At 45.1% G+C, this 20,149-nt stretch overlaps 1 long non-coding RNA gene across 1 annotated transcript in view; it reads right to left on the reverse strand.

The window, feature by feature from the left end:
• Positions 1–3,254: 3,254 nt before the first annotated feature.
• Positions 3,255–20,149, reverse strand: part of LOC138569068 (uncharacterized) — a 1,405,462-nt gene continuing 1,388,567 nt past the window's right edge. The window contains exon 4 of the long non-coding RNA XR_011303100.1: positions 3,255–3,299. This is a non-coding gene — a long non-coding RNA (uncharacterized lncRNA). The remainder of the gene's footprint in view (positions 3,300–20,149) is intronic.

The raw sequence follows: 20,149 nt of genomic DNA on the forward strand, positions 1-20,149 counted from the left end.
CCGTGGTGTTGCATGTGTAGTGTAAACATTGATCTGTGCAGACTTTGGCTCCAGTCGGGGCCATGTTAGCGAACTCCTACGTCCCCCCAGAATTAGCTCTTGCTCCCCGACTGTAATGCTCCTGCTGTGAAGGTACTGCGGTATCCAGGAAGTGGTAGGTGTTCCTCGGTATCATGAACTTGGTGGATCTCGGAGGGACAGAGTCCAAAGGGTTAGACGACCTGTCGAGTGGCTTCACAAATCAAACCCTTCTCCACAGCCATGGGCCGCAAGATGAATGAGCTGCTGCTCCGCCGGGATTTGTCCTCAGGCTCCAGTTGCTCTCCTGATGTCGACTCCTGTGGAGACAGGAATGCAGGGAAGCCAGCTGAAGGAGGGCCCGGTGCTGAGCTTGCACTCGGGGAGGGGAGCTTTCAATCAAGAAGTGACTGGGTATGGCTCTCCTGTGTCCAATGCTATGCGACTGAATGTGGGAGTGAGAGCGTACCCCTTCCCTTAGCAGCCAGGACAATTATACATCATACTTACATTGCAAACTACAGTGTGTGGGACTGTAAAGAAACACAACGTTCATACTCCAATCACATCCTCGTCACAAACTAAGAACACCCGTCTCTTCGTCTGATAACAGAACTAACAAAAAGGATGCACCTTAATATTTTGTCAACATTTCTTTTTTTGTTGACATTAGCTATTTGGTTCACCTGGAAGCAGTATGTAGCGCCATGGCTGTGATGTACAGCGGGGATGCTCTAGAAATTACCAATTCTTTGTCAACGAGTCACAGCTTAATACACCTAGGCTACTTGCAAGTCTAGCCTTTACCACAATCCCACCTGTAACAAAATGTCGAGCCACCTTCAATAGCACTGAGGGGGCGCTTGCCATTGGCCCATGACAATGAGAGGCTCCAAGAAGCGATAAGCAAAGATGCACAGGTAGATGAAAATCCCGACTCCATTTTCCAAATCTGCTCCATAGAGCAGAGCCACCAGAGCTCAGGGACATTTTTAGCACTATCGGGGCCCTGGGCATGGACATCTTTGGGGCCCCCCCTCCACCAAACCATCCCCATCACGCTCACATCCTAGAGGTTGATATGCTGTTTTGCAGGATAATAAGCACGTTTTCTTCCTTTAAGTCCCCTTGCCCTCATCATTCTTGCTCTAATCAAAACGATAAACAAGTAGCATTTGAAGAACAACATTACTACTCTAAAAGGGGTTATTATTCTAGTACATACAGGATACTTTTTATCACTAACATCCAGGAAGGTAGATGTAGTATTAATACAGGACAGTATGTAAAAGGTACATGTAACCCATAATAGACAGAGAACTCACATTAGCTGCCTCACAGAATGCAAAAGTGCTCATGCATGGATAGAGACCAATTGGAAGGAAGGAGAACGCTACACATACCGTAGCATGGATAGTGGAGGCAGATTAGAAGCTACCAGGAAGGTGTCTTTATCCAGACAGATTGAGATTAGAAGTGGGATATGGTTTTCAAATAGTGTTGCCATTAGATATCAAAGGAACAAATGCCTGTGGTGTGCAATATGAATATGCTTACTATTAACACAGTGAAACCATGAATAAGGCTTTTATGATGATCATACAATGAGAAGTAAATCACTCGTAAGGGCTGACAATTTTGAAAGGTTTAGGGACTGGCAATATTAAGATGTTCGGCAATACAAGATTAAATGAGATGCCCAGGATCACACATTGGTTAAGGGGCGAAGGGGTGAAGCTGGGATTTGTGCCAACTCTGGAATTTCTTCATTTGAACACTTTCTTTTCCAGTTCTTACCATGAACTAAAACAATCTAATTGTTTCATCATTAAAAACAGATTTTGAAAGTACACAAATCACATTACCAAACATGACAATTTTTAAACAAAATATCATAGAAGGGTGTTACGTAAAATGGGAATTATTCTAGCTTCATTCTCTCCATCATGAAGGGAAGTATATAAGAATCAATGTGATTTAACAAATTTAATTTGGGTTTGTCTTTTGTATTTTAAAGCTTTAAATACTTCCAAAACAATGACTTGTGACATTTACATTTATAAACGTACATAAAAACCTTTGACTTTTACCAAAACGCAAATCGTTTTTTGTGTCAAACAAGCAGACCTTAAAATATGCTTGCCATAGGCCTGGAACATATGGTCCGCTCTCTTCTGTCTACCAACCCTTCCACGCAAATGGCCTACATAAGAAGAAAGATCAAGTAATGGGCTAAACGATACCAGCAGCATGCAAGAAGGCAAACCTCACAGAATACAGCGCAGTAATGTAAGATATATTAATTGATTTGTCCAGGATCGCTGTATCGTCTGCTGGCAAATCCAGGATACAAACATGAACGCTGTCGTTCCATAGTCTTGAATTTGGATACTTATTCACCTCTTGGACTTACAACACCCTATCTGAACAAACCAATTTCTAGACCTTCACCATACAGATGATATGTTCGTTTTTATAGCAACCACTATCCGGTACAGGTACATTGCTGATAGTAGCAGATGTTGTTCTGCAAAACCAAGTACACATGCAGACAGGTTTATAGACTTCAGACATAGGAAAGGCTCAGCCAGCCTTGTTGGAATGTGATATTCTAATTTTGCATATGACCACACATCTCTGCAATGGGTGCTTCACACACTGAGCTAACTTCTGAACCATTGCGGCACTCAATTTATCAATATGCATTCCACCATTGCCTATCGCACATGATCAACATAATTCCCACAGGAAGGAAATAATGCTACAGAGTTGTACCATAAGGAACACACAAACTATGTATACCACAGTGAACACAGAAATGATCAAGGCAAAATGCACTTGCCAAAACAGAAAGGCAATGGGTTTAGAGCCTCAGCAGCACCCCATAAAATATCCTGATGTGTGCTATTTAAGACTGGTGAACAATGGAATCGTACTTCTTCTGATCAGTTAGCCTTGTGGGGCCCCTCCAAGGTGGGGGCCCTGGGCAAGTGCCCCTTTTGCCCTCCCATAAAAACGTCTCTGCCAGAGCTAACGATTGCTTCCCCATTCCATCTTAATCCAAGAAGAAGATTCATTTGACTTAGTCATGGTTAGTTCAGACATTTTAAAAAGTATCAATGAACGCCTGTGAAAGACCTTCTGAAAAAGCTGCCGAGCTGTTGTCAAACACACAATCCACTCATTTCGCAAAGCAGTCCAAATATATTGTTTAAATAAAAATAAACCTCTCTTACCTGAAATGTTGGGTTTTTTCTCTGATTCTGGTCGATTTCTAAATTCTGAAAGAAATAACAAACACCCTTACAATCTTCTTGTTGCGAGGTATTCGCTGTGTGAGAAACCTGCGCTATATTCACTCTACAATGCATAAGTGACACAGAACCAGCAGAACCACTTTGTAATTGACAAATTAAACCCAGCCATAAAAAATTAGGATAGACCTACCCGATTAGTGACTAGAAAGTGTCAGACACAAATGTAAACCAAATCTCCACTTGAACGAGGGTGCACAGGATCATGGAAAAATAATCAGACAAACGAGGGGGTATAGCCATATTGAACACCCGTGACTATGTACAAGAAGTATAAACGCAACCCGCAGTCCAGCAATACTGCCTCAGGAGTACACGAAAGCATTGAAGGTCCCCTGACTGAACGGAAGAGCAACACTTGCATCTAATTTCAAGTGTCCCAAGTCCTGACACATTTTACATTTTACAGGCTGCCTCAACTACATCAAGGACACCCAAGACTCATGATCTCATCCTGGCACAATGACTGACGACAATGTAAAACATGGTGGACAACAGTTTAAAGCCTCTGGAAAGGAAACGCCCAGTTGCATGCAGGATCTTAGCCCTCTGGGCCTCGCCCAGAGAGAACCAACCTTGGAACCATGGATGTGGCGCGCCTCTAACCCATCTTCCTCCATCGGGAAGCAGTGGCAGCCTGCAGGGAATTCCTGCAACAGGAGGATGCAAACGCAAATCCAGCAGAAGGGACAGAAAATGAGCTGCTGGAATACACACAGAAAGCGAGCAATCACTGTGTCCCGCTGATAATGACCTACATGCGGCAACTGCAGCGAGTGCGTAGGATTGCTAGGAGCATCCAAACCATTCATGTGCTGTTTTCCTTTGCCTGACGAACGGTGTGTGCAGGTAAAGTGATTATAGGGGCTGGGTGCTTCCACCCATCCATTGGGCAGGACCCGGGTGGTGTTGTGGGGGACGATCCACTGGTCCAGCTCGACCACTTGGTTCAGAGAGCAGAGGCTTTCCACATTAGCTGCAACAAGATGTCTGGCCCTTTAAAGAATGGCCAAAGACTAGAAGAAAGTATTTCTGGCAATACAAGCCATCAAAACCCTGCTCTTTGTATAAACTAGGTGCGAAGTGCTCTAGAGCTCTTCCATTGCTGCATACTACGTCTACTCATGCTATGTATCCTCCACCGTTAAATGTATGATGTATGTAACGGTGCATCACCTATGTAACTATCTTGACCTGTTAAGCTCCTTGCTCTCTGTAACTCTGAGAAAAGCTTCATCCTTGTAACTAAGACACTTTCTTGCAATAGCCCTGGGCTGTTAGTGCGCTATACAAATCCAAAAATAAAATAAATAAATAAACAAGCTCCAGAGTCCCTTTTACTCAGACCTCGCAGTGGATAACATGTTTACATTTTTCGCTGAAAAGTGAAATTCTCAAATAGCAATTGCACCAGAATTCAAACAGAAAAGTTGTTCCCAAATGGAGCCGCCACAGGACCAGCCCTTGCTCCAGCTGCTCAGAGAAAAGCTCCAAAGCTTCTCCATGTGCATGAGTATAAGAGAAAATAGGGCCTGGAGGAATGGGCTTCTTTCAACCTTGGTTCCGAAGATGCGGGTTCCCCCGCATTCCTCACATAAACACACCTGAAGTAAAAATTGTTCACATAGGCAGACCAGCCCAGGGAGAGGTGACCGGGGGATATACAAGAAAGCAAAAAGGAGACAAACATGGGAGTTTGGAGAAGAAAAGGGTGCAATTTTGGTACTGTTGGAGAAAGTAGAGGCTGGTGGAGAAAAGAAGGCTGTCAATGAAAAGAGGATCAGAGAAGGATGGAATAAGATCTGAAGAGAGGAGGTGGCAAAAGGAAAAGCATGGAAGGAGGTAATTAATGGAGGCCTAGAGGATCAACAGGATGGAATAAAATCTGAGGAGCAGGTGGTGAAAAACGGAGCAGGAGGTGGAAGGAATGAAAGGAGTAGGGAGTAGAATAAGAAGGTGGCGATGGAAGAAGCAGGGATCAAGAGGAAGGAGTTAGATCTGCGGAAAAGCTGGTGACAGGAGGAGTTGAGTGATTGGAGGAGGTAATACGCACTGCTGGTGAGGAAAGGAGCAAAGGAGTTGGGGCAAGGATAATATTGAGTGGGACGAGGTAAAAGGAGGAGCAGAGATGTTGCAAGGTGGTTGGATGGAGATCAGAGAGGACATCCTGCATCCCAAGCCTATAGGGTATGTGGAAGAGGTGGGAGAAGGTCTGAGCACATGGCAGAGTATCAGGGAGACATAAAAGAACCAGATGTAGGCCCCTTAGAAATTAGCTCATGTTAAGGCGATGAGGATTCGAGTGAGAGTGAGATAGTGGACTATTGGAGCATGAACGCAGAGTAGGGAGTTTTCCAAAAGCCCAAGGAATAGCCTGAAAAAACCCTTGACCTGCCCCGCCTTTGGGAGAAGCTGTGGCCCATTTGGACCAGCTAGCATATACATGAGCTGGGTGTTAGGGGCTCAGAACCTAATCATGCTAAACACTAAAAGAGAACATACCCTTCAAGGAGAAAACCAGGACAAGAGGCTAAGGCCTGTTAGTGATCACATGACCTGGGAATGGCCCGGAGAAACGTTTTGGGGGGCATTTTGATAGGTTTTGAAAAGACAGCCTTGAACCCAGTAACTGTCATTCTGAAACTCAGAAATACTGTTTCTCTGTGAATTTGGCCCAACATTGTGTTCAATTCGTCATAAATCCTATTTGCTGAACCAGTGATTGTGTGCTGAGTCTTTTTGGAGACACTCAACATTATTTCATCGTTCAAGGAAGATTGAAGACACAGAATACATCAACTAATACATGCACCACCTACCGAACACCCAGAACTAAACAATATTGAACAAAGACCACAAAGAAATGTGAAAGGGAGTAACTTTCTAAGAACACGAAGAGTGATGCATTTTACAGCTGAAGGCTTACTTTCTATTACAAAAGAAATCCAGGATTTTTAAGTGTGATATTTTCTTAAACTTCATAATAATTAGAAAGCTCCACCAGATAGCCCAATATTTTCGGGAATCAATTCCGTCTTATGACTCCCCCCCCTCTCCCAGCTAGTGGATATCTCTCTGATTGAAGCTCTTCTCTCCACGAGGGCATAGCTCAATGATAGTATCCTTGCCATCAGCACTCCAGTAGGTTCAGCGTTCATCAAAGGACAGCATTTACTAAACGGGTTAGACAAATAATCGCTATAGTTATGTCATGTGGGGTTTTATAGAGTACTCTTTTGCATCTCATGAGACTTCATGGTTCTGAAAATCCTTTTCCATTTCAGGGACAGTGGACTACTGTATACCTGGAACCATTACAAAGTGGTGCACTGAGTTTTCCTTACAAAGAACATCTTTCAGTTTAATGCACACATAGTACAACTCATTTAAGTATGGGGACCAGCATGATTTCTAGTGTGGCCGGTATATTTCTGGGATGATTTGAGGAAACATGTACCATTACCGGTCCTTTCTTGGGCCCTGGCTGCACACCTAATCACAGAACCCCAAGACATCCTTTCCTCCATCTCTTCCACACCACAGCTTACACCAACACAGAGCCTCCCTTGGCCCCCCTCCACTTCCCCTCTCTTCTCCCTCACCCATCACATCCGATTGGGTCGCCAGAAAAGTCCAGTCTATGAAGGCCTCATCGAAACGGATGGCCACCTACCCCTCAAAAACCATTAAGGACAACATTGACTCCCTTGCTCCATCCTTGGCTGATCTCTGCATTCCCTCCTTTGCCACTGGAGTTTTCCCCAACTGCTGTTAAAAACCCCCTTGTGCACCCTCTGCCCAAGAAACCCTCTGCCGACCCCTCCATTCTGGCAAACAACTGCCCTATCTCTATCACTCCTTTCCTGGGCAAACTCCTGGAGAAGTTGGCTATCTCTCAGCTCAACATACTGAATCTATTGGTTGCTTTCATGACCATCAATCTGGCTTTAGAGCATCCAGAGGCACGGAAAATGCTCTTCTGAACACATGTGAAGACCTGCTCTCAAATCTTGACACTAACACTCCCTCTGTCCTCATTCTCCTTGACTTCTCCTCTACCTTTGATACAGGTACCCACAACATCTTGATTGCACGTCTCAGAAACACCCTGGGAATCACAGGTCAGGCTCTGGCATGGTTAACCTCCTTTCTCTCCGAACGCCCATCCCAGGTGGAACTCGGAGCCTTTCTCTCCACTATCGGTCTTTCAACCTGTGGCGTTCCCCAGGGTTGTAACCTATCCCCCTGGTTCTTCAACATCTATATGGCTGCCTTGGCATGTGTGATTGCCACTTTCACCTCTAACTTCCAATGTTATGCGGATGACACACAACTATCTTTCAGGCTGCCCTCAGCCGCCTCCTCTTCCTCGCTCATATCTATCTCTCCGCTATTCAGTCATGGTGTGCTGCAAATAACCTCTTCCTCAATGCCAGTAAAACTGAGCTCATTCCCAAGGGGACCCCTGTTCGCACTTTCCCACTTTCACTCTGGCTGGCCTCCCTTGGCCCTGCGGCCACTCCCACCGGTGAGGCTAAAAACCTTGGGGTCATCTTCGACTCCACTCTCTCCTTCTCCTCTCATAAAAAAATCTATCAGCTACACCTCCTCAAAGGTACTCTACCTTTTCTCACTTTGCCCAGTGACTCACTTTCTCCAGAGCCCTGGTTCTCTCTAGGCTTGACTACTGCAACAGCCTCTTCCTCAGCCTCCCAGCTTCTGCTCTGCGCCCTCTGCAACTCATCCGGAACAGAACCACAAGACTCATCCTTGGCTTCAAGCCCAGGGACTACATCTCTCTGGCGCTGAAATCCCTCAACTGACTCCCTGTGGCTGCAAAGGTCAGGTTCAAGACCCTCTGCATTGTCCACAAGGCTTTCTGGAGCCTAGGACCTACCTATTTGCAACAATGCCTACCTAAATACTGTCCCTCCTGAGCCCTCCGCTCATCTACCTCCAACCTTCTGTAAGTGAGCTGGTTCTCCCAGCAGAGATTTGTAGGGAGATCTCTATCCTCTGCAGGTGCCCCCTTCTGGAATACCCTGCCTGCCGCCCTCTGTCTTGAGCTAGAACTCCTTAAATTCCAGAAACTCAAGACTTTCATTTTCTTCTCCTCCTTCTCTCTCCCTCTATCCTGCTAACCTTTCCCTCTGCTTTTTCCCTCTCTCCCTCCTCTTTCTGTTCAGCTTACTGACTGGCCGCCTGATGTACCTCAGTGTCACACATGTCTATGGCACCTCCACCAGTCCTCTCACACTTGCCCCAGCCCTGCACTCGCCCCATCATCACTGCACTTTATCAATGACCCAAGAGAGTCATCTCTCTGCAATTACCCCAGTCTCCACCAAGTGGGTGCACTTGGACCCCCACCAGGACTTGCCCCCCGCCTCCCGTTCCCCTGCAATCCGTCTCTGCACTTGCGCGATCCTAAAGCACCATGCCTGAAGACCCTCTGTCTGTTCCCCCTTGCCTTCACTCGCTGCATGGTGACTCCTTAATTGCACTTGGAAAAACTGTAGAATCCTCGTCAGACCTATTTGCTGTTATCTCCACTGTTAACTGTATTATATGCACATACTCTGCCTTTGAAAACTATTATCATTTCAGAATTTCAAGGGCTCTGAACGACTGTTTTTTTTCCCTTTGTTCCCTCCCTCCATGAGCGCTTTGAAACATTTGCCTGTGTACAGGCGCTCTACAAATAACCACTACCATTACTATCTGACATCGAATGCAAGAGATACATTGAGGACGTTGTGTAATTTAACAACATGCACTGTAAGACCATAGCCTGTTGAATGTACTGAACCCCTTTTTGTTTGATCACCACATAGACAGTCATACTGCTTACGAGACTAGATGCCTACGGTATAGTGCACTTAACAAAATCAAAAATAAATAAATACAAATACTTGGTTAAAATACTGAAGCCCTCTTGGCTTGGTGAACACACAGAATTAATGATGTTCATTGTGGTCTTGAAGTCACAGAGACAATCAAAGATCTGGAGAAGCATGCAAGGAAACAGCTGCTCTTACAACAGGATTGAAAACCGGCATCTTTGATTTGTGGCGTTGTGCAACTCCTAGAATTTGTGAACCCATACGTAGATAGGCCTAGCCACCTGAAAGCAATTGTTTTGCCTTCCTGTATTCAACATTGCATGGAGCCAGCTTCCAAAGTTGGGCCCCTGTTTCTATGTCATGGCAGTCACATCACCACCTCGCGAGAGAGGACCTTATATTTTCACACAGTACCCCCTGTTTTAGAGTCGTTCCATGGCTCACCCCATGTTTTTGGTGGTCAGGATCCTTCTTGCAACCTTGCGAATCCACAGGAAGCTTTGCACGTTGGATGATCCCACTCTGTGTCCGTATGTTAATTTCAGCAGTGTCTGTCATGCAGAGGTTTCAGCTCGTTAGGGGGACGGGCCCATCTTGGATTTGGGCCATATCAGGAGCGCCAACGCAGTTTTGATTTTGTGGCTTTAATAACTTGCAACTGCAAACTCTACCCCCTCACCAGTGACACCAGAAAACCTCTTCACAACATAACCGCTATTTACCTCTCCGTATTTCAAAACAATAAGGGCCTCAATTCCAAGTTCGGTGGTGAAATGAAAAAATAGCGGTAATTCCATAACGAACACTTATTTGGTTGCAACAGAATTAGGGCCACATTTGTCTCACTGCCGCAATCAGAGTATTGAAGTTGAGGTGGAGGGTTTGCCGCCAGCTTAAATGCTAGTGGTAAACCCTCCACTTTATGGCTAAAATTTGATGGATTTACCATGACGGAAATACCACTCACAGTAACTCTGAAAAAATCCTCACGGATTCCTATGGAATCCAAAAATGCAGATTTATACCACCTTTCCACCACTCATAATCTGGGGGTAATTGTGCCGGACCGAGAGGAGGTAACACTAATCATTTTGGCAGTGATTTCAAGGAACTATCGCAACATTTTTGCCAAACTCCCAATGGGGCCCCTAGTAGTGTCTTTCACTTTTCAGCATCACGATGATGCCCCTGTAGGCATGGCTTAGTGGGTTGTTTGTATGGCTTCATCCATGAGCCACAGCATTTCCTTATACCTCTCAGAGGTGGTACTTCACCACAATGACTGGGTGACAATGTGTTAGGGCGGGATGTCCACTGGGTCCCATCACACCTGCCAAGCTGCACATTGCGATACTGAATACATCTGCTGAGCCTCACAATCTCCCTGTGTGTGCTGGGATAGAGAAGAAAAGTTCTTCTCGCCGATGATGAAAGACAGTGAATGGCCACCTTCAGCACGCAAGTATGGGAAAGGCATGATGAGTTGCGGGATAAGTGGTCTCAGGGCACGTTTAACTGTGCCTAAAGGTCAGACAGTCCTATGCAAATAGGTAATGAATAGGATCTCTAGGAGAACTCGATAACGATGAATACATTTTGAAATGCACAGATGTCAACACCCTGACTCAAATTGTTCGTTTACAATTGTTCGAATGAACAATTGACCGATGATTTTAAACGGTCACAATTGACCTTTTCACAATTGACCGCATATATATATATATATATAATTGTGAAATGTTCAATTGTAATTCGTATACAACCACTCGGACGCATATGATAGTGAAGATTCGGATGATGGTTACATAAGCAATAAGATATTGCGCTGCCACACATGACAGCGAAGCACAGAAAAGAGAGTGTGCCAGTACAAAATGATCTGACCTATTGCCCCATCTCCGTTTTACCCTTCACCCCCACAGCACCCCCAAAATAAGCTTATTAAGCCATACAATGCCTCATCACATGGTTTTGGTATATGTAACACTTAATGAACCAGGCGTGTGGGGCAGCAAGATGGCAACCATTTAAGGATACCGATAGAGGCTCTGGCACAGGATGGACATGTGATACAGGAAGATGCACACACCCTACCCACATTCTACCCACCACAATAACACAAGCACTTGAAATGTATGACACAACATGTGACCAGAGGAAAGGTCTTCATGCAAAAGACAGTCCCTCTTCATAACCTGTATCACTGGAAATGGATGCAATACAGCAATTCCTGTGAGGGGCACAGAAAAGCATTAGGCGTGGGGTCTGTGATATATTCATATCGTGGCCCACCCATAAAGACGCTGTATGTGACATTCATGATTGATTGACTAAATAAGTGAAAAAGGGAGGGAACCTCTGTATTCATAAAAAGAACTAGAGAAAAAGATGTATAGCCAAAGAAGTTCCCCGACAGTCTTAATGCCTTAGTATATACATGACCCATTGTGATATACTGTCAGTTACAAAATAATCAACTGAGCCATCCTTCTGCTTCAAGAGTCATGTGATCCGGCCAGCAGCATCACAAGAAGAGAAAAAAGGATGATGGAGGAGAACAAAGGATGTTCCAAGATAAGAGGGGTGGACTCATTAACAACCAATTGAATGTAGCGTCACCAGAAACTAGCATATCAAGGTGCCCTCTGAAAAAAGTGGGAGGAATCCTGAAAAAAGAGGGGGGACTCTTGTAAGAGGATTCAATTCAGCACTACAGCCAAGTTAACGCCTAGTCTAGAATACTGAATGAAAACCCTTATTGATATATCTTTAGGTCCAGTTCATGCGTTCTGGATGACTACCCTTGTATAACACCCCTCTCTTGGAATCCCCCTGACCCCACTGAGCCAAGAAGTAATTCTGTTTTGCAAGTTTAAAAGGTTTATTTGATAAATTAAAATATATATCACACTTTTTAATAAATTAATAATTGAATATCACACTTAATCTGATATGGTAAATATTAACAACGGAGAATCTGGCACTAGCACACTTCTTTAATCACTAATGAGTTGACATGAAATGGATAAGGTAGCACACTGGTAAATAGGAACAAAAGTATAATGTGGTAGAGGATGCTTTATGTAGGCTCAGGTGGATGCAATATTCAATGAATGCAGTACAGAAAATACGCAATATGATTTCAACCAAACAATGTAATCACTTTTCTCTGGCTACTCCCCTCCCCCCCTTGATGCAAGGCAAGGAAATGGAAGGAAAACACACAGTTCTCAGAAATGCAATCAACTGTAATTCAGTTCAATCCAGCAAGCTTAAACAGAAGTTTGAAAACACAGGCAAATGCTTTGATAGGTGCTAGCAATGAATGAGAAATATGCTGGAAACGCTCTTAATTCCCTTTTAGAGGTTCAGGATGAGTGGTATCTAGTTAATATTAGTCCAGGCTCACACTAGCAATGATGCAGGGATAGTTAGCAGGTTAAACGAATTTCTGGCAAATGAAATCAGGCAGCAGCAGTTTTTTTACATGTGAAGAAATTGCAAATCGCGGCAAAATTCGCGGATGCGCCAAGCGCTATTACAAAGGAACCGCAAGGACTATCTCTACCGTTTTGGGGTCCTAGGAAAGCCTGGGATCTCAGCTTCCAAATGAAAGTTATTGCAAGTCTCTAGCCCAAACGGTTGCGGAGATATGAGTAATTTAGTAAAGGTCGTTTTTGGTTTTGTAAATTTTAAACGCACACTTTTTCAAAATGACAAATTTTACTAGAAATGACAGGTGACAGATAGGAGGCAGTTCTACTTAGGTTAAATAGATTGAATTAGATGAATTTAAACTAAGAGATGTGTTCTGAGTTTTGCTAAGTACTCACAAGAGATTTTGAACAGGAAAGCGACTTGGTCACGATCTTCAGTCTGGTCAGGTCTTTCCGGATTCTGCTCACAGCGCCTGGTCTGGTCTCGGCTAGGCACAGCACTGCTTTCTCTCTGGTCTGGTCTCTGCTAGGCACAGCACTGCTTTCTCTCTGGTCTGGTCTCTGCTAGGCACAGCACTGCTTTCTCTCTGGTCTGGTCTCTGCTCTGGATAGATTGAAGTCTCTAGTTTGGCTTTCTGGAGGTTGATGAATTTGAAGTCTGGATCTTTGGATGTTGTAGTGTCCGGCAGAGTGCGTTGCAGCAAATGGAATTGAAGGTCTCTATGTGTCCTGACTCTCTGCTTTTATCTGTTTCTGAGAGTGGGTGTGTGTTTTTGCATCACTAGACTTGCCCCTCTCATTCGTCATTGGTCAGGCTTCCATTCCTCCGCTTGATTGGCAAACTGAACTGTGAGTCAGATTGATGTCATTTTATGATCTCTTGAAACAACCTCCCTTATCATCTGTGCACCCAAATATATATATGATCAAAATCCATACTTCAGAGTTACACAGTTGTTTGAAATTACATATACATGGTGTGGCTGAATTTAGCCATGTCTATGTCCAAATCTGCTCATTCTCGGAGCTTGCATTCAAAGAGTGTACATAATTGACTTTTTAACTGCTTTTTCAATTTCCGACATGGACCCAACTTTACATACATGTGTGCAGGGGGTAGGGACATTAACTGATGAAGTTTCAGATTTTTAACATGCACACATTTAGAGTAATATCCACTTTTCCGCTAAAACCCCCCTGAACATACCACCGGTTCCTACCACGTCTTAAACTGTGGGCAGAAAAATCACAAGAATTATGGTATCATTTATAAAATTTTCACATGTCCGCACTATGAATTATCCCCCTTTTTATAAAACCATATCCTTGCTGCAGGGGTGTGTCTTTTCAGGTCACATGGTACAGAAACCAGTCTTTCCAGTTTCTGCCAAGCCAGCTTGCTTCTCACAGGCAGTGCCCCTCCCAGCTTCTCCAGGAGGAAGCCACTTTTTACGACGTCTGTAATAAAAACCTTTGCCTGAGTGGAGAGGGCTTTGTTCACTCTCTGGCAGAGCACAGGAAATTCAATTATCAGATAGATGGCATATCCTTAGTGTGGGCAGCAAAAGGAACATTGGCCTGGGAACATAGTTGTGACTCAAGTTTCACTCCTGATGGGATCCGTTGCTAGGCAAAATCAAGTTCCTTAAGCCAGACCTTCAGCTAACTTTTTGTTGCTTTTAAAATAACTTGTAATTTTACACATGCAGCTAGAATGCTGATTCTAAGTGCAAAACTATGACATTTCAACAGTTACAAAGGCATGTGACACCAAACATAGGTCACTCATTTAATTTAACATTTTCGATTTTGGTGGTTTTAAATCCAGTTGCAGTTAGGCTTAAGCTGCTGACTCCATAGCATTTTTGTTATAAGCATTGTTTTTGGGCTCTTCATTTCCCAGATTTTGTAGGCACACAAAACTCCATTCTGCCAAATGTCTGCTGGTGTTCAGTGAATATTTTGCACATGTTGCAAGGTTTGAAATAGGCATTTTGCTTGCCTTCAGAAAAACACACAGTGGGTTTTAAAACGCCGGCTTTTGGATAGTGGTGAGTACTGGTACTGCACCCATTTTTGGGATTTTCTTGGATTAATGCATTCTAAACAGGAATGGTTCTTACATGGTAGTAAATCCTTGCTTAACATTGTTTTGATGGGGCTCCTTACAGTAAGATGGTTATGTGGAACCCCACAAAAAGGGTTGAATCTTTAAAGTGGTCCAATGAGTCACGATTTCAGCAACTTTTGACATCAGTAAAAGTGGATTTTGTTAACAAAGACCTTTCTTTACCCTGGTGGGTGGCAAGTTAGGTAACCATTTTGGTGTGCGCACAACTGCGCAGCTTTCCTGGATTTCGGCGCACATGTGGGTTTTCCGCCATCTTGAATTTCCTAAGCCCACAGCACCAAATGTTGTAGCAGGGTAGCTTAAACGTGGGTCAGGACACCCTACAAGCCCCCCCACGTGACTGCACTTTGAGTTTGGGTCGATGGGGAGTCGCGTGCCCAAGGGTTTTGACCCACGCACCGGTCTGTCCGCATAATCTTCTTCCTCTTCTGTAGATGGCACAGTTCAGCATCTTCTTCTCCATCCGGTCAGATCGATCAGTTCTCCTCGCCGGTCCTGATGGGAAGATTGGGCGGTACCCCGGGCCCGTTGTGTCTTTGCTCCCGGTCTCCGGATCGTCCTTCTTGGTCATCCTTCATGGTTTCATCTCTCCTAGGATGATAAAGGAAGAGCGGCAATATCTACTCATAGACGATTTTTTTTTTCCACCACTGTTGAGATAGTGGGGCAGCATATGCATTTCATCGTAACGAAATATTACATTCTTATTTTGAAAAAAAAAAACAGCATCACTAGAGACAGTTTCATGTAAATCACAATATTTTAGAGACTAGATGTGGTAGGTTTTATGATTGGAACTGAATTAGTCTGATACAGTACCCGCTAGGATTCCAGAGGATTCCTCCAGTTGTTGCAGAGTGTGCCTGGGATGGCAACATTTCAACTGGTTTATGTGGACCCACTTGTCTTCCCCCTCTGCCGAACCACCTTTGGGGATGCGGATCTTGTAGGCCACAGGGGAGATCTTATCGACGATCTCAAAGGGTCCCTTCCATGTAGGCAAAAATTTGCGCTGCTTGGCCTGGTTCCTTTGGAAGTTGTATAGATAGACCCGGTCTCCCACCTGATATTCCTTCCTGGAAGTTTTCAGGTCATAATGGGTCTTCATGCTATCAGTCGATCTTTCTAGATTCCGCTGAGCATAAGCAAAAGCATGTTGGAGGTGTTTCCTTAAATTCTCTACATACTCATGAGTAGTGGAGGCATTTATCAGTGTCTGCTCTTGGGTCCTGTAGAGCAAATGCTGAGGAAGCACCATCTTGCGCCCAGTCATCAACTCAAATGGTGACATTTTGGTTGCAGATGAAGGGGTAGATCTGATAGCCATTAGGACCAGAGGTAATCGGATATCCCAACTTGGCCCAGAATCTGCCACAAACTTCTTTAATATGCTCACAATTGTCCGGTTATATCTCTCTACTGCCCCAGAAGAAGCTGGCCGGTAAGCAATATGCAGCTTTCTCTTGACCCCCAGTATCTCCCACATCTTTGTCATTACTTCACTGGTGAAGTGGCTACCTCTGTCTGACTCAATCCTTTGAGGTAGACCAAAACGGGAAAAGATGTGGTTAATCATCAAGGCAGCTGCAGTTTCTGCCTTGCAATTTGGGGCTGGGAGACATTCCACCCACTTGGTAAACAAGCATGTCACAGTCAACATGTACTTATTCCCCCTAGCCGAGCGAATCACAGGGCCTACAAAGTCGATTTGTAAATCTGACCATGGCAGTGTCATTCCCCTCTTTTGTAAAGGCGCCCGGTGTGTGAGGGATGTCGGCTGAAATTGTGCACACACAAGACAACCCTTCAATTATTGGTTGAGGTCCTGGCCCATGTGTGGCCAGTATGCAACCTCTCTTAAGATTTCCAGTGTTGTGTGAAACCCCCTATGACCGGCGGTGGCCGCATCATGGGCGTGACTTAACATCAGGCTTCGGAATGAGGTAGGAACCACCCACTGATCGTGGCCAGCTTTGGATTTCCTTACCAGCAAACCGTCTTGGATCCGGAACATTTTTGGACATTTCATCAACACTCTTAGGTCCTCTTTCCCAATGTAATCGGTATCCGTCAGGGGAAAGTTCTCAGGGTCCTCAAGGTGCTGGTAAAATTTACCAATAATTGGATCCCCCTTCTGAGCGGTAATCAAATCAGCATCAGGGGTCTCCTTACTCCATTGTGCAATTGAGAGGTCGTTGTGAGCATTTGTCTGGGACCTAGTGATAGCGGTGACCTGGATTTCCCCCAACAGGGACTCAATCTCAATTAGATCCCCTTGGATGGCTCCGGTTTTGGCCAGCTGATCAGCTAAGTCGTTTCCAGTTTTGTCTGGTCCCTCTACTTTGGAATGACCCTTAATCTTCTTCCAATAGATGGTCATCCCATTCGATGTGACCAGATCATCAATGTTTTGGATCAACTTCCCATGTTTCAAGGGTTTGTTGTTAGCACATAACATGCCTCTGGTTTTCCAATTAACCAGGTGCTCCACGAACCCGTTCCGTACATAATTCGAATCTGTGATTATGACCAGTTCGTGGAGTTGATGCTGGACAGCAGTGAGGATGGCCTGATGCACAGCCATCAATTCTGCCACCTGACTACTTCGGGGACCAATTTTGTATCCAGCGGAGGGTTCTGGGGACTCATTCACCCATGCATTCCCTACGCCGGCCACCAGTTCTTTCTCCCCGTCGTTGTCAACATGGTAAGAGCATCCATCCACATAGACAGTGGGCATTCCCTCACACTTGTCCTCTTCAAAGACTTTGTGTGGGGAATTAAGGTATGCCTCCATGTTGTCCTTTATTTTTAGACTTTCGTCCTCGAGACAGTTTTCTCTGGCACAATCATGCAAGTCAGCCAGACCTTGCGCGAGGGGACTCTTCTTGTTTTGGCCATATCTGACCTCCACAGGAAAGCCTTGCATTGACAGAATCCAGGAAGTAATTCGGGAATTACTCACATTTCCGGCCCGGATTCTGTCACTTTGGAGATATTGCAGAGGCTGGTGTGGAGTCTCCACTATTCCCCCTGGATAAACGGGCGGTAATTCTTCAATGCCCACACCGGTGCCAGGAGTGCCTTCTCACAATCGTTGAATTTTTCCTCCACAGAGGATAAAGTTTTGCTCGCATAGGAGATTACTTTATTGACCTTGTCATGCTTTTGATATAATACTGCCGTCAAGCACGTATTAGAGAACCCCGTCTCCAGGAAGAACTCCTTGTTTCTGACAGGGTAAGCTAGGCAGGGCGCTTGTGAGAGGCTTCTTTTGAGTTGTTTTACTGCCTCGGATTGTTCTGGACCCCATTCCCACTTGACCCCCCCCTTCAGGAGATGAATCAGGGGTCTGGTGATCTCTGCGTAGCCCTCAATGAACTTTCTGCTGTAATTAGTCAGTCCAAGGAGGCTCCTTAGTTCTCGCAGAGTTGTGGGGTCTTTCAGTTTCTGAAGTGCTTCCACTTTCTTTTCCTGGGGACAGAGACCCTGAGGAGTAATCTCATGCCCCAAGAAATTAACACGGGTTCTACACCACTGTGCTTTCTGAAAGGAAAGTTTTGCTCCGGCGGCCCTCAACTGTGTCAGACCATAACGGATCTCCGCTATATGTTCCTCCACAGATGAACTTTTGATGAGGACATCATCTACATAAGCCAGGTTACCCCTTGCACCCAGGTCGGGCATGGCCTTATGTAGGAAAATATTGAACTCATTACCGGAGTTAAGGTATCCGAAGGGAGTCCGGGTCCATGTGTACTGCTGGCCCCCAAAGGTAAAAGCCAGCTTGTATTGGTCCTCCCTACTGACAGGCACAGTCCAGTATCCATTGGTCAGGTCTATTGCAGTGAATACTTGTGACCCCTGGATCTGGGCCAGCCCTTGGTCAATGTAGGGCAGAGGCCATCGGGAAGTATGGACCCGTTTGTTGAGCTCCCTGAGGTCGGCGCAGAGTCTCCACTGGCCGTTTGGCTTCAATATTCCCAGCACCGGATTATTGAAGGTGCTGTGGACTGGACGGATTATTCCCCGGGACTCAAGGTTCTTAATTATTTCAGTAAGGGACTCCATTGATGCGAGAGGCAAGCGATATTGCTTCACAAACACTGGAGTCATGCCAGGGTCCGTGGGGATTGTTGTGGTGTGGATGTCGGTGCGACCACAGTCATATGAGTCTACCGCAAAGAGATCTTGGAAATCCAAGAAAACTTGTTTCAACTTTTGCTTTTGTTCCAGAGTCACACAGGCATCAGCTAGGTTGACTCTCTCTTCCACCATCTGCCTGAAGCCTGGAAAGACTTCTGGTTTGGCTATCTCCGCGGCCTCCTCCAGCTGGGTGGAGAAGTCCCTGGTCAGAGTGCTGATTTGGACCGGAGGCTTCAGGTGGGAAAGGCAGCCCTCATGGACCTGGAAAATCACCTCATCCCTCCTGAAGTCACAGGTCACATCTTCCTTACCATAGGGGCAGGAAGTGTACACCAGGAAGTTCCCCCCATGCCGGGTAAAAATCCTGTCTGGTGTTGCGTTGTCATCACTGTCACTGTCAAAACAGTCCTTGGGGATGGGTCCTAACAGTTCATTTACAAGATCAATGGAGAAATGTCGGTCATCAACCGCCATTCCAATAATGGTGCCTGCGGCTAGAGTAATACTCTTTAAGTCGCTGTTATCCACCTCTATTAGAATGGGGTCATGTTCTATGTTGACTAATGGAGTCGGGTTTACCCCCAACCCTTGCTGTTGGAGAGAAGCATTTAGATGTATGTAAGCATCAGGGTTTTTCAACTCTTGTCCCCTTTTAACTTTCACTTCCAGGGAGAATTGTCGGGTCCTTTCTGGGATGGTGACTTCCTCTTTAACCTGAATTTCAACTGCATAAGGTAGCAATTGAGCTGACCTAAATGCTTTTTCTGGATCATCAAAGCCCATGGGATTATCCGCTAATCGGGACCAAGCTTTGAAGTTTATTAGGTCCAAACTAATGGCAAAGCGATTGAGAATGTCACTGCCTAAGTAAAAGGCGGCAGTGACGTCTCGCACGACCCAACAATTATGGACTATGCTCTTGTTGCCAATGGAGATTTTGAGCATACACCTGCTTGGCAGGAGATGTTTGGAGTCAGGTGCTTCCAGGTCCATTTCCCATTTGTCTATCAGTTTGAAGGTGGGAATGGCTGGATCTTTTGGGAGTTGGCGGAACATGGCTTCGCTGATGAAGCTCTTACCGTTGTTCACACACACTCGAGCGAGAACAGAGTCCTTCCCATCATTTAACTGAACAGGGATGAACAACTGCTCTCCAATTTGCTGAATATCAGCCAGGCTTTGAGCTGATTTCACATCTTTCTGGACTATAGGAGTGGGGGTTTCTGATTGTGGATTAGTATAGAATTTCAGAGTGTTTCC

This window comes from Ambystoma mexicanum, chromosome 2q, assembly GCF_040938575.1.
Source record: "Ambystoma mexicanum isolate Mex_15411 chromosome 2q, UKY_AmexF1_1, whole genome shotgun sequence".
NCBI lineage: Eukaryota > Metazoa > Chordata > Amphibia > Caudata > Ambystomatidae > Ambystoma > Ambystoma mexicanum.